At 34.2% G+C, this 14473-nt stretch overlaps 6 non-coding genes across 6 annotated transcripts; all 6 read left to right on the top strand.

Annotated features, from left to right (window-relative positions):
* The first annotated feature begins 495 nt into the window (after window positions 1-495).
* TRNAS-GCU (transfer RNA serine (anticodon GCU)) lies at window positions 496-577 on the top strand. Its single transcript has one exon. It is a non-coding gene; the product is annotated as a tRNA-Ser (tRNA).
* Window positions 578-3810: 3233 nt separating this feature from the next.
* Window positions 3811-3892, top strand: TRNAS-ACU (transfer RNA serine (anticodon ACU)). Its single transcript has one exon. It is a non-coding gene; the product is annotated as a tRNA-Ser (tRNA).
* A 1347-nt stretch (window positions 3893-5239) lies between these two features.
* TRNAS-GCU (transfer RNA serine (anticodon GCU)) lies at window positions 5240-5321 on the top strand. The gene has a single exon. It is a non-coding gene; the product is annotated as a tRNA-Ser (tRNA).
* A 2891-nt stretch (window positions 5322-8212) lies between these two features.
* Window positions 8213-8294, top strand: TRNAS-GCU (transfer RNA serine (anticodon GCU)). The gene has a single exon. It is a non-coding gene; the product is annotated as a tRNA-Ser (tRNA).
* A 1333-nt stretch (window positions 8295-9627) lies between these two features.
* Window positions 9628-9709, top strand: TRNAS-GCU (transfer RNA serine (anticodon GCU)). The gene has a single exon. It is a non-coding gene; the product is annotated as a tRNA-Ser (tRNA).
* Window positions 9710-11981: 2272 nt separating this feature from the next.
* On the top strand, window positions 11982-12063 carry TRNAS-GCU (transfer RNA serine (anticodon GCU)). Its single transcript has one exon. It is a non-coding gene; the product is annotated as a tRNA-Ser (tRNA).
* The last annotated feature ends 2410 nt before the right edge of the window (window positions 12064-14473 follow it).

Consider the following 14473-nt stretch of genomic DNA (forward strand, 5'->3'; position numbering starts at 1 on the left):
CCAAAGAAAAAAATGAAAATAAGTTGACGAGGTGGCCGAGTGGTTAAGGCGATGGACTGCTAATCCATTGTGCTCTGCATCCCATCCTCGTCGGGTGTTTTTGTAAATGACCCTTATTGTCTTCCAAAGCCCAAGATTGCAGGCAGGGCTAATACTGCCAAAGCAGGTTGAAATTTGTTAAGCCGATTAGAGGAGCAGAACTCTAAAAACTTGTGTAAATGATAAACCTTCTAGAAAATGTTTGCATGGAACTATTACTACAAATGTTTTTTTTTGTAGATGTGTTCTAGTAGACCTATATATACACTCATCTAGTTCTTGCATGCCATTTAATGACATTTTTATAAACAAGAAAAGATTTGATTTTAAATAAGGGAAAATAAATTTAGAATACATATTACTGACACTTCTCAAAATTTGTAAAACACTTTTTAGGGATCAGGTTTGGTTATAAAACAGCTGGAAACTAACCAAAGAAAAAAATGAAAATAAGTTGACGAGGTGGCCGAGTGGTTAAGGCGATGGACTGCTAATCCAATGTGCTCTGCATGCATGGGTTCAAATCCCATCCTCGTCAGGTGTTTTTGTAAATGACCCTTATTGTCTTCCAAAGCCCAAGATTGCAGGTTGAAATTTGTTAAGCCGATTAGAGGAGCAGAACTCTAAAAACTTGTGTAAATGATAAACCTTCTAGAAAATGTTTGCATGGAACTATTACTACAAATGTTTTTTTTTGTAGATGTGTTCTAGTAGACCTATATATACACTCATCTAGTTCTTGCATGCCATTTAATGACATTTTTATAAACAAGAAAAGATTTGATTTTAAATAAGGGAAAAAAAATTAGAATACATATTACTGACACTTCTCAAAATTTGTAAAATACTTTTTAGGGATCAGGTTTGGTTATAAAACAGCTGGAAAAATATATACACTCATCTAGTTCTTGCATGCCATTTAATGACATTTTTATAAACAAGAAAAGATTTGATTTTAAATAAGGGAAAAAAAAATTAGAATACATATTACTGACACTTCTCAAAATTTGTAAAACACTTTTTAGGGATCAGGTTTGGTTATAAATCAGCTGGAAAAATATATACACTCATCTAGTTCTTGCATGCCATTTAATGACATTTTTATAAACAAGAAAAGATTTGATTTTAAATAAGGGAAAATAAATTTAGAATACATATTACTGACACTTCTCAAAATTTGTAAAACACTTTTTAGGGATCAGGTTTGGTTATAAAACAGCTGGAAACTAACCAAAGAAAAAAATGAAAATAAGTTGACGAGGTGGCCGAGTGGTTAAGGCGATGGACTGCTAATCCATTGTGCTCTGCATCCCATCCTCGTCGGGTGTTTTTGTAAATGACCCTTATTGTCTTCCAAAGCCCAAGATTGCAGGCAGGGCTAATACTGCCAAAACAGGTTGAAATTTGTTAAGCCGATTAGAGGAGCAGAACTCTAAAAACTTGTGTAAATGATAAACCTTCTAGAAAATGTTTGCATGGAACTATTACTACAAATGTTTTTTTTGTAGATGTGTTCTAGTAGACCTATATATACACTCATCTAGTTCTTGCATGCCATTTAATGACATTTTTATAAACAAGAAAAGATTTGATTTTAAATAAGGGAAAATAAATTTAGAATACATATTACTGACACTTCTCAAAATTTGTAAAACACTTTTTAGGGATCAGGTTTGGTTATAAAACAGCTGGAAACTAACCAAAGAAAAAAATGAAAATAAGTTGACGAGGTGGCCGAGTGGTTAAGGCGATGGACTGCTAATCCATTGTGCTCTGCATCCCATCCTCGTCGGGTGTTTTTGTAAATGACCCTTATTGTCTTCCAAAGCCCAAGATTGCAGGCAGGGCTAATACTGCCAAAACAGGTTGAAATTTGTTAAGCCGATTAGAGGAGCAGAACTCTAAAAACTTGTGTAAATGATAAACCTTCTAGAAAATGTTTGCATGGAACTATTACTACAAATGTTTTTTTTTGTAGATGTGTTCTAGTAGACCTATGTATACACTCATCTAGTTCTTGCATGCCATTTAATGACATTTTTATAAACAAGAAAAGATTTGATTTTAAATAAGGGAAAATAAATTTAGAATACATATTACTGACACTTCTCAAAATTTGTAAAACACTTTTTAGGGATCAGGTTTGGTTATAAAACAGCTGGAAACTAACCAAAGAAAAAAATGAAAATAAGTTGACGAGGTGGCTGAGTGGTTAATGCGATGGACTGCTAATCCATTGTGCTCTGCATGCATGGGTTCAAATCCCATCCTCGTTGGGTGTTTTTGTAAATGACCATTATTGTCTTCCAAAGCCCAAGATTGCAGGCAGGGCTAATACTGCCAAAACAGGTTGAAATTTGTTAAGCCGATTAGAGGAGCAGAACTCTAAAAACTTGTGAAACCTTCTAGAAAATGTTTGCATGGAACTATTACTACAAATGTTTTTTTTTGTAGATGTGTTCTAGTAGACCTATATATACACTCATCTAGTTCTTGCATGCCATTTAATGACATTTTTATAAACAAGAAAAGATTTGATTTTAAATAAGTGAAAATAAATTTAGAATACATATTACTGACACTTCTCAAAATTTGTAAAACACTTTTTAGGGATCAGGTTTGGTTATAAAACAGCTGGAAACTAACCAAAGAAAAAAATGAAAATAAGTTGACGAGGTGGCCGAGTGGTTAAGGCGATGGACTGCTAATCCATTGTGCTCTGCATCCCATCCTCGTCGGGTGTTTTTGTAAATGACCCTTATTGTCTTCCAAAGCCCAAGATTGCAGGCAGGGCTAATACTGCCAAAACAGGTTGAAATTTGTTAAGCCGATTAGAGGAGCAGAACTCTAAAAACTTGTGTAAATGATAAACCTTCTAGAAAATGTTTGCATGGAACTATTACTACAAATGTTTTTTTTGTAGATGTGTTCTAGTAGACCTATATATACACTCATCTAGTTCTTGCATGCCATTTAATGACATTTTTATAAACAAGAAAAGATTTGATTTTAAATAAGGGAAAAAAAAATTAGAATACATATTACTGACACTTCTCAAAATTTGTAAAATACTTTTTAGGGATCAGGTTTGGTTATAAAACAGCTGGAAAAATATATACACTCATCTAGTTCTTGCATGCCATTTAATGACATTTTTATAAACAAGAAAAGATTTGATTTTAAATAAGGGAAAAAAAAATTAGAATACATATTACTGACACTTCTCAAAATTTGTAAAACACTTTTTAGGGATCAGGTTTGGTTATAAAACAGCTGGAAACTAACCAAAGAAAAAAATGAAAATAAGTTGACGAGGTGGCCGAGTGGTTAAGGCGATGGACTGCTAATCCATTGTGCTCTGCATCCCATCCTCGTCGGGTGTTTTTGTAAATGACACTTATTGTCTTCCAAAGCCCAAGATTGCAGGCAGGGCTAATACTGCCAAAACAGGTTGAAATTTGTTAAGCCGATTAGAGGAGCAGAACTCTAAAAACTTGTGAAACCTTCTAGAAAATGTTTGCATGGAACTATTACTACAAATGTTTTTTTTTGTAGATGTGTTCTAGTAGACCTATATATACACTCATCTAGTTCTTGCATGCCATTTAATGACATTTTTATAAACAAGAAAAGATTTGATTTTAAATAAGGGAAAATAAATTTAGAATACATATTACTGACACTTCTCAAAATTTGTAAAACACTTTTTAGGGATCAGGTTTGGTTATAAAACAGCTGGAAACTAACCAAAGAAAAAAATGAAAATAAGTTGACGAGGTGGCCGAGTGGTTAATGCGATGGACTACTAATCCATTGTGCTCTGCATGCATGGGTTCAAATCCCATCCTCGTCGGGTGTTTTTGTAAATGACCATTATTGTCTTCCAAAGCCCAAGATTGCAGGCAGGGCTAATACTGCCAAAACAGGTTGAAATTTGTTAAGCCGATTAGAGGAGCAGAACTCTAAAAACTTGTGTAAATGATAAACCTTCTAGAAAATGTTTGCATGGAACTATTACTACAAATGTTTTTTTGTAGATGTGTTCTAGTAGACCTATATATACACTCATCTAGTTCTTGCATGCCATTTAATGACATTTTTATAAACAAGAAAAGATTTGATTTTAAATAAGGGAAAATAAATTTAGAATACATATTACTGACACTTCTCAAAATTTGTAAAACACTTTTTAGGGATCAGGTTTGGTTATAAAACAGCTGGAAACTAACCAAAGAAAAAAAAATGAAAATAAGTTGACGAGGTGGCCGAGTGGTTAATGCGATGGACTGCTAATCCATTGTGCTCTGCATGCATGGGTTCAAATCCCATCCTTGTTGGGTGTTTTTGTAAATGACCATTATTGTCTTCCAAAGCCCAAGATTGCAGGCAGGGCTAATACTGCCAAAACAGGTTGAAATTTGTTAAGCCGATTAGAGGAGCAGAACTCTAAAAACTTGTGTAAATGATAAACCTTCTAGAAAATGTTTGCATGGAACTATTACTACAAATGTTTTTTTTGTAGATGTGTTCTAGTAGACCTATATATACACTCATCTAGTTCTTGCATGCCATTTAATGACATTTTTATAAACAAGAAAAGATTTGATTTTAAATAAGGGAAAATAAATTTAGAATACATATTACTGACACTTCTCAAAATTTGTAAAACACTTTTTAGGGATCAGGTTTGGTTATAAAACAGCTGGAAACTAACCAAAGAAAAAAATGAAAATAAGTTGACGAGGTGGCCGAGTGGTTAAGGCGATGGACTGCTAATCCATTGTGCTCTGCATCCCATCCTCGTCGGGTGTTTTTGTAAATGACACTTATTGTCTTCCAAAGCCCAAGATTGCAGGCAGGGCTAATACTGCCAAAACAGGTTGAAATTTGTTAAGCCGATTAGAGGAGCAGAACTCTAAAAACTTGTGAAACCTTCTAGAAAATGTTTGCATGGAACTATTACTACAAATGTTTTTTTTTGTAGATGTGTTCTAGTAGACCTATATATACACTCATCTAGTTCTTGCATGCCATTTAATGACATTTTTATAAACAAGAAAATATTTGATTTTAAATAAGGGAAAATAAATTTAGAATACATATTACTGACACTTCTCAAAATTTGTAAAACACTTTTTAGGGATCAGGTTTGGTTATAAAACAGCTGGAAACTAACCAAAGAAAAAAATGAAAATAAGTTGACGAGGTGGCCGAGTGGTTAATGCGATGGACTGCTAATCCATTGTGCTCTGCATGCATGGGTTCAAATCCCATCCTCGTCGGGTGTTTTTGTAAATGACCATTATTGTCTTCCAAAGCCCAAGATTGCAGGCAGGGCTAATACTGCCAAAACAGGTTGAAATTTGTTAAGCCGATTAGAGGAGCAGAACTCTAAAAACTTGTGTAAATGATAAACCTTCTAGAAAATGTTTGCATGGAACTATTACTACAAATGTTTTTTTGTAGATGTGTTCTAGTAGACCTATATATACACTCATCTAGTTCTTGCATGCCATTTAATGACATTTTTATAAACAAGAAAAGATTTGATTTTAAATAAGGGAAAATAAATTTAGAATACATATTACTGACACTTCTCAAAATTTGTAAAACACTTTTTAGGGATCAGGTTTGGTTATAAAACAGCTGGAAACTAACCAAAGAAAAAAATGAAAATAAGTTGACGAGGTGGCCGAGTGGTTAAGGCGATGGACTGCTAATCCATTGTGCTCTGCATCCCATCCTCGTCGGGTGTTTTTGTAAATGACCCTTATTGTCTTCCAAAGCCCAAGATTGCAGGCAGGGCTAATACTGCCAAAACAGGTTGAAATTTGTTAAGCCGATTAGAGGAGCAGAACTCTAAAAACTTGTGAAACCTTCTAGAAAATGTTTGCATGGAACTATTACTACAAATGTTTTTTTGTAGATGTGTTCTAGTAGACCTATATATACACTCATCTAGTTCTTGCATGCCATTTAATGACATTTTTATAAACAAGAAAAGATTTGATTTTAAATAAGGGAAAATAAATTTAGAATACATATTACTGACACTTCTCAAAATTTGTAAAACACTTTTTAGGGATCAGGTTTGGTTATAAAACAGCTGGAAACTAACCAAAGAAAAAAATGAAAATAAGTTGACGAGGTGGCCGAGTGGTTAAGGCGATGGACTGCTAATCCATTGTGCTCTGCATCCCATCCTCGTCGGGTGTTTTTGTAAATTACCCTTATTGTCTTCCAAAGCCCAAGATTGCAGGCAGGGCTAATACTGCCAAAACAGGTTGAAATTTGTTAAGCCGATTAGAGGAGCAGAACTCTAAAAACTTGTGAAACCTTCTAGAAAATGTTTGCATGGAACTATTACTACAAATGTTTTTTTTTGTAGATGTGTTCTAGTAGACCTATATATACACTCATCTAGTTCTTGCATGCCATTTAATGACATTTTTATAAACAAGAAAAGATTTGATTTTAAATAAGGGAAAATAAATTTAGAATACATATTACTGACACTTCTCAAAATTTGTAAAACACTTTTTAGGGATCAGGTTTGGTTATAAAACAGCTGGAAACTAACCAAAAAAAAAATGAAAATAAGTTGACGAGGTGGCCGAGTGGTTAAGGCGATGGACTGCTAATCCATTGTGCTCTGCATCCCATCCTCGTCGGGTGTTTTTGTAAATGACCCTTATTGTCTTCCAAAGCCCAAGATTGCAGGCAGGGCTAATACTGCCAAAACAGGTTGAAATTTGTTAAGCCGATTAGAGGAGCAGAACTCTAAAAACTTGTGTAAATGATAAACCTTCTAGAAAATGTTTGCATGGAACTATTACTACAAATGTTTTTTTTGTAGATGTGTTCTAGTAGACCTATATATACACTCATCTAGTTCTTGCATGCCATTTAATGACATTTTTATAAACAAGAAAAGGTTTGATTTTAAATAAGGGAAAATAAATTTAGAATACATATTACTGACACTTCTCAAAATTTGTAAAACACTTTTTAGGGATCAGGTTTGGTTATAAAACAGCTGGAAACTAACCAAAGAAAAAAATGAAAATAAGTTGACGAGGTGGCCGAGTGGTTAAGGCGATGGACTGCTAATCCATTGTGCTCTGCATCCCATCCTCGTCGGGTGTTTTTGTAAATGACCCTTATTGTCTTCCAAAGCCCAAGATTGCAGGCAGGGCTAATACTGCCAAAACAGGTTGAAATTTGTTAAGCCGATTAGAGGAGCAGAACTCTAAAAACTTGTGAAACCTTCTAGAAAATGTTTGCATGGAACTATTACTACAAATGTTTTTTTTTGTAGATGTGTTCTAGTAGACCTATATATACACTCATCTAGTTCTTGCATGCCATTTAATGACATTTTTATAAACAAGAAAAGATTTCATTTTAAATAAGGGAAAAAAAAATTAGAATACATATTACTGACACTTCTCAAAATTTGTAAAACACTTTTTAGGGATCAGGTTTGGTTATAAAACAGCTGGAAAAATATATACACTCATCTAGTTCTTGCATGCCATTTAATGACATTTTTATAAACAAGAAAAGATTTGATTTTAAATAAGGGAAAATAAATTTAGAATACATATTACTGACACTTCTCAAAATTTGTAAAACACTTTTTAGGGATCAGGTTTGGTTATAAAACAGCTGGAAACTAACCAAAGAAAAAAATGAAAATAAGTTGACGAGGTGGCCGAGTGGTTAAGGCGATGGACTGCTAATCCATTGTGCTCTGCATCCCATCCTCGTCGGGTGTTTTTGTAAATGACCCTTATTGTCTTCCAAAGCCCAAGATTGCAGGCAGGGCTAATACTGCCAAAACAGGTTGAAATTTGTTAAGCCGATTAGAGGAGCAGAACTCTAAAAACTTGTGTAAATGATAAACCTTCTAGAAAATGTTTGCATGGAACTATTACTACAAATGTTTTTTTTGTAGATGTGTTCTAGTAGACCTATATATACACTCATCTAGTTCTTGCATGCCATTTAATGACATTTTTATAAACAAGAAAAGATTTGATTTTAAATAAGGGAAAATAAATTTAGAATACATATTACTGACACTTCTCAAAATTTGTAAAACACTTTTTAGGGATCAGGTTTGGTTATAAAACAGCTGGAAACTAACCAAAGAAAAAAATGAAAATAAGTTGACGAGGTGGCCGAGTGGTTAATGCTATGGACTGCTAATCCATTGTGCTCTGCATGCGTGGGTTCAAATCCCATCCTCGTCGGGTGTTTTTGTAAATGACCATTATTGTCTTCCAAAGCCCAAGATTGCAGGCAGGGCTAATACTGCCAAAACAGGTTGAAATTTGTTAAGCCGATTAGAGGAGCAGAACTCTAAAAACTTGTGTAAATGATAAACCTTCTAGAAAATGTTTGCATGGAACTATTACTACAAATGTTTTTTTTGTAGATGTGTTCTAGTAGACCTATATATACACTCATCTAGTTCTTGCATGCCATTTAATGACATTTTTATAAACAAGAAAAGATTTGATTTTAAATAAGGGAAAATAAATTTAGAATACATATTACTGACACTTCTCAAAATTTGTAAAACACTTTTTAGGGATCAGGTTTGGTTATAAAACAGCTGGAAACTAACCAAAGAAAAAAATGAAAATAAGTTGACGAGGTGGCCGAGTGGTTAAGGCGATGGACTGCTAATCCATTGTGCTCTGCATCCCATCCTCGTCGGGTGTTTTTGTAAATGACACTTATTGTCTTCCAAAGCCCAAGATTGCAGGCAGGGCTAATACTGCCAAAACAGGTTGAAATTTGTTAAGCCGATTAGAGGAGCAGAACTCTAAAAACTTGTGAAACCTTCTAGAAAATGTTTGCATGGAACTATTACTACAAATGTTTTTTTTTGTAGATGTGTTCTAGTAGACCTATATATACACTCATCTAGTTCTTGCATGCCATTTAATGACAATTTTATAAACAAGAAAAGATTTGATTTTAAATAAGGGAAAATAAATTTAGAATACATATTACTGACACTTCTCAAAATTTGTAAAACACTTTTTAGGGATCAGGTTTGGTTATAAAACAGCTGGAAACTAACCCCAAAAAAAAATGAAAATAAGTTGACGAGGTGGCCGAGTGGTTAAGGCGATGGACTGCTAATCCATTGTGCTCTGCATCCCATCCTCGTCGGGTGTTTTTGTAAATGACCATTATTGTCTTCCAAAGCCCAAGATTGCAGGCAGGGCTAATACTGCCAAAACAGATTGAAATTTGTTAAGCCGATTAGAGGAGCAGAACTCTAAAAACTTGTGTAAATGATAAACCTTCTAGAAAATGTTTGCATGGAACTATTACTACAAATGTTTTTTTTTGTAGATGTGTTCTAGTAGACCTATATATACACTCATCTAGTTCTTGCATGCCATTTAATGACATTTTTATAAACAAGAAAAGATTTGATTTTAAATAAGGGAAAATAAATTTAGAATACATATTACTGACACTTCTCAAAATTTGTAAAACACTTTTTAGGGATCAGGTTTGGTTATAAAACAGCTGGAAACTAACCAAAGAAAAAAATGAAAATAAGTTGACGAGGTGGCCGAGTGGTTAATGCTATGGACTGCTAATCCATTGTGCTCTGCATGCGTGGGTTCAAATCCCATCCTCGTCGGGTGTTTTTGTAAATGACCATTATTGTCTTCCAAAGCCCAAGATTGCAGGCAGGGCTAATACTGCCAAAACAGGTTGAAATTTGTTAAGCCGATTAGAGGAGCAGAACTCTAAAAACTTGTGTAAATGATAAACCTTCTAGAAAATGTTTGCATGGAACTATTACTACAAATGTTTTTTTTGTAGATGTGTTCTAGTAGACCTATATATACACTCATCTAGTTCTTGCATGCCATTTAATGACATTTTTATAAACAAGAAAAGATTTGATTTTAAATAAGGGAAAATAAATTTAGAATACATATTACTGACACTTCTCAAAATTTGTAAAACACTTTTTAGGGATCAGGTTTGGTTATAAAACAGCTGGAAACTAACCAAAGAAAAAAATGAAAATAAGTTGACGAGGTGGCCGAGTGGTTAAGGCGATGGACTGCTAATCCATTGTGCTCTGCATCCCATCCTCGTCGGGTGTTTTTGTAAATGACACTTATTGTCTTCCAAAGCCCAAGATTGCAGGCAGGGCTAATACTGCCAAAACAGGTTGAAATTTGTTAAGCCGATTAGAGGAGCAGAACTCTAAAAACTTGTGAAACCTTCTAGAAAATGTTTGCATGGAACTATTACTACAAATGTTTTTTTTTGTAGATGTGTTCTAGTAGACCTATATATACACTCATCTAGTTCTTGCATGCCATTTAATGACAATTTTATAAACAAGAAAAGATTTGATTTTAAATAAGGGAAAATAAATTTAGAATACATATTACTGACACTTCTCAAAATTTGTAAAACACTTTTTAGGGATCAGGTTTGGTTATAAAACAGCTGGAAACTAACCCCAAAAAAAAATGAAAATAAGTTGACGAGGTGGCCGAGTGGTTAAGGCGATGGACTGCTAATCCATTGTGCTCTGCATCCCATCCTCGTCGGGTGTTTTTGTAAATGACCATTATTGTCTTCCAAAGCCCAAGATTGCAGGCAGGGCTAATACTGCCAAAACAGATTGAAATTTGTTAAGCCGATTAGAGGAGCAGAACTCTAAAAACTTGTGTAAATGATAAACCTTCTAGAAAATGTTTGCATGGAACTATTACTACAAATGTTTTTTTTTGTAGATGTGTTCTAGTAGACCTATATATACACTCATCTAGTTCTTGCATGCCATTTAATGACATTTTTATAAACAAGAAAAGATTTGATTTTAAATAAGGGAAAATAAATTTAGAATACATATTACTGACACTTCTCAAAATTTGTAAAACACTTTTTAGGGATCAGGTTTGGTTATAAAACAGCTGGAAACTAACCAAAGAAAAAAATGAAAATAAGTTGACGAGGTGGCCGAGTGGTTAAGGCGATGGACTGCTAATCCATTGTGCTCTGCATCCCATCCTCGTCGGGTGTTTTTGTAAATGACCATTATTGTCTTCCAAAGCCCAAGATTGCAGGCAGGGCTAATACTGCCAAAACAGATTGAAATTTGTTAAGCCGATTAGAGGAGCAGAACTCTAAAAACTTGTGTAAATGATAAACCTTCTAGAAAATGTTTGCATGGAACTATTACTACAAATGTTTTTTTTGTAGATGTGTTCTAGTAGACCTATATATACACTCATCTAGTTCTTGCATGCCATTTAATGACATTTTTATAAACAAGAAAAGATTTGATTTTAAATAAGGGAAAATAAATTTAGAATACATATTACTGACACTTCTCAAAATTTGTAAAACACTTTTTAGGGATCAGGTTTGGTTATAAAACAGCTGGAAACTAACCAAAGAAAAAAATGAAAATAAGTTGACGAGGTGGCCGAGTGGTTAAGGCGATGAACTGCTAATCCATTGTGCTCTGCATCCCATCCTCGTCGGGTGTTTTTGTAAATGACCCTTATTGTCTTCCAAAGCCCAAGATTGCAGGCAGGGCTAATACTGCCAAAACAGGTTGAAATTTGTTAAGCCGATTAGAGGAGCAGAACTCTAAAAACTTGTGTAAATGATAAACCTTCTAGAAAATGTTTGCATGGAACTATTACTACAAATGTTTTTTTTTGTAGATGTGTTCTAGTAGACCTATGTATACACTCATCTAGTTCTTGCATGCCATTTAATGACATTTTTATAAACAAGAAAAGATTTGATTTTAAATAAGGGAAAATAAATTTAGAATACATATTACTGACACTTCTCAAAATTTGTAAAACACTTTTTAGGGATCAGGTTTGGTTATAAAACAGCTGGAAACGAACCAAAGAAAAAAATGAAGATAAGTTGATGAGGTGGCCGAGTGGTTAATGCGATGGACTGCTAATCCATTGTGCTCTGCATGCATGGGTTCAAATCCCATCCTCGTCGGGTGTTTTTGTAAATGACCATTATTGTCTTCCAAAGCCCAAGATTGCAGGCAGGGCTAATACTGCCAAAACAGGTTGAAATTTGTTAAGCCGATTAGAGGAGCAGAACTCTAAAAACTTGTGAAACCTTCTAGAAAATGTTTGCATGGAACTATTACTACAAATGTTTTTTTTTGTAGATGTGTTCTAGTAGACCTATATATACACTCATCTAGTTCTTGCATGCCATTTAATGACATTTTTATAAACAAGAAAAGATTTGATTTTAAATAAGGGAAAATAAATTTAGAATACATATTACTGACACTTCTCAAAATTTGTAAAACACTTTTTAGGGATCAGGTTTGGTTATAAAACAGCTGGAAACTAACCAAAGAAAAAAATGAAAATAAGTTGACGAGGTGGCCGAGTGGTTAAGGCAATGGACTGCATTGTGCTCTGCATCCCATCCTCGTCGGGTGTTTTTGTAAATGACCCTTATTGTCTTCCAAAGCCCAAGATTGCAGGCAGGGCTAATACTGCCAAAACAGGTTGAAATTTGTTAAGCCGATTAGAGGAGCAGAACTCTAAAAACTTGTGTAAATGATAAACCTTCTAGAAAATGTTTGCATGGAACTATTACTACAAATGTTTTTTTTGTAGATGTGTTCTAGTAGACCTATATATACACTCATCTAGTTCTTGCATGCCATTTAATGACATTTTTATAAACAAGAAAAGATTTGATTTTAAATAAGGGAAAATAAATTTAGAATACATATTACTGACACTTCTCAAAATTTGTAAAACACTTTTTAGGGATCAGGTTTGGTTATAAAACAGCTGGAAACTAACCAAAGAAAAAAATGAAAATAAGTTGACGAGGTGGCCGAGTGGTTAAGGCGATGGACTGCTAATCCATTGTGCTCTGCATCCCATCCTCGTCGGGTGTTTTTGTAAATGACCCTTATTGTCTTCAAAAGCCCAAGATTGCAGGCAGGGCTAATACTGCCAAAACAGGTTGAAATTTGTTAAGCCGATTAGAGGAGCAGAACTCTAAAAACTTGTGTAAATGATAAAACTTCTAGAAAATGTTTGCATGGAACTATTACTACAAATGTTTTTTTTGTAGATGTGTTCTAGTAGACCTATATATACACTCATCTAGTTCTTGCATGCCATTTAATGACATTTTTATAAACAAGAAAAGATTTGATTTTAAATAAGGGAAAATAAATTTAGAATACATATTACTGACACTTCTCAAAATTTGTAAAACACTTTTTAGGGATCAGGTTTGGTTATAAAACAGCTGGAAACTAACCAAAGAAAAAAATGAAAATAAGTTGACGAGGTGGCCGAGTGGTTAAGGCGATGGACTGCTAATCCATTGTGCTCTGCATCCCATCCTCGTCGGGTGTTTTTGTAAATGACCCTTATTGTCTTCCAAAGCCCAAGATTGCAGGCAGGGCTAATACTGCCAAAACAGGTTGAAATTTGTTAAGCCGATTAGAGGAGCAGAACTCTAAAAACTTGTGTAAATGATAAACCTTCTAGAAAATGTTTGCATGGAACTATTACTACAAATGTTTTTTTTTGTAGATGTGTTCTAGTAGACCTATGTATACACTCATCTAGTTCTTGCATGCCATTTAATGACATTTTTATAAACAAGAAAATATTTGATTTTAAATAAGGGAAAATAAATTTAGAATACATATTACTGACACTTCTCAAAATTTGTAAAACACTTTTTAGGGATCAGGTTTGGTTATAAAACAGCTGGAAACGAACCAAAGAAAAAAATGAAGATAAGTTGATGAGGTTGCCGAGTGGTTAATGCGATGGACTGCTAATCCATTGTGCTCTGCATGCATGGGTTCAAATCCCATCCTCGTCGGGTGTTTTTGTAAATGACCATTATTGTCTTCCAAAGCCCAAGATTGCAGGCAGGGCTAATACTGCCAAAACAGGTTGAAATTTGTTAAGCCGATTAGAGGAGCAGAACTCTAAAAACTTGTGAAACCTTCTAGAAAATGTTTGCATGGAACTATTACTACAAATGTTTTTTTTTGTAGATGTGTTCTAGTAGACCTATATATACACTCATCTAGTTCTTGCATGCCATTTAATGACATTTTTATAAACAAGAAAAGATTTGATTTTAAATAAGGGAAAATAAATTTAGAATACATATTACTGACACTTCTCAAAATTTGTAAAACACTTTTTAGGGATCAGGTTTGGTTATAAAACAGCTGGAAACTAACCAAAGAAAAAAATGAAAATAAGTTGACGAGGTGGCCGAGTGGTTAAGGCGATGGACTGCTAATCCATTGTGCTCTGCATCCCATCCTCGTCGGGTGTTTTTGTAAATGACCCTTATTGTCTTCCAAAGCCCAAGATTGCAGGCAGGGCTAATACTGCCAAAA

The sequence above is a fragment of the Rhinoderma darwinii genome (assembly GCF_050947455.1).
Source record: "Rhinoderma darwinii isolate aRhiDar2 chromosome 3 unlocalized genomic scaffold, aRhiDar2.hap1 SUPER_3_unloc_12, whole genome shotgun sequence".
Taxonomy (NCBI): Eukaryota; Metazoa; Chordata; class Amphibia; order Anura; family Rhinodermatidae; genus Rhinoderma; species Rhinoderma darwinii.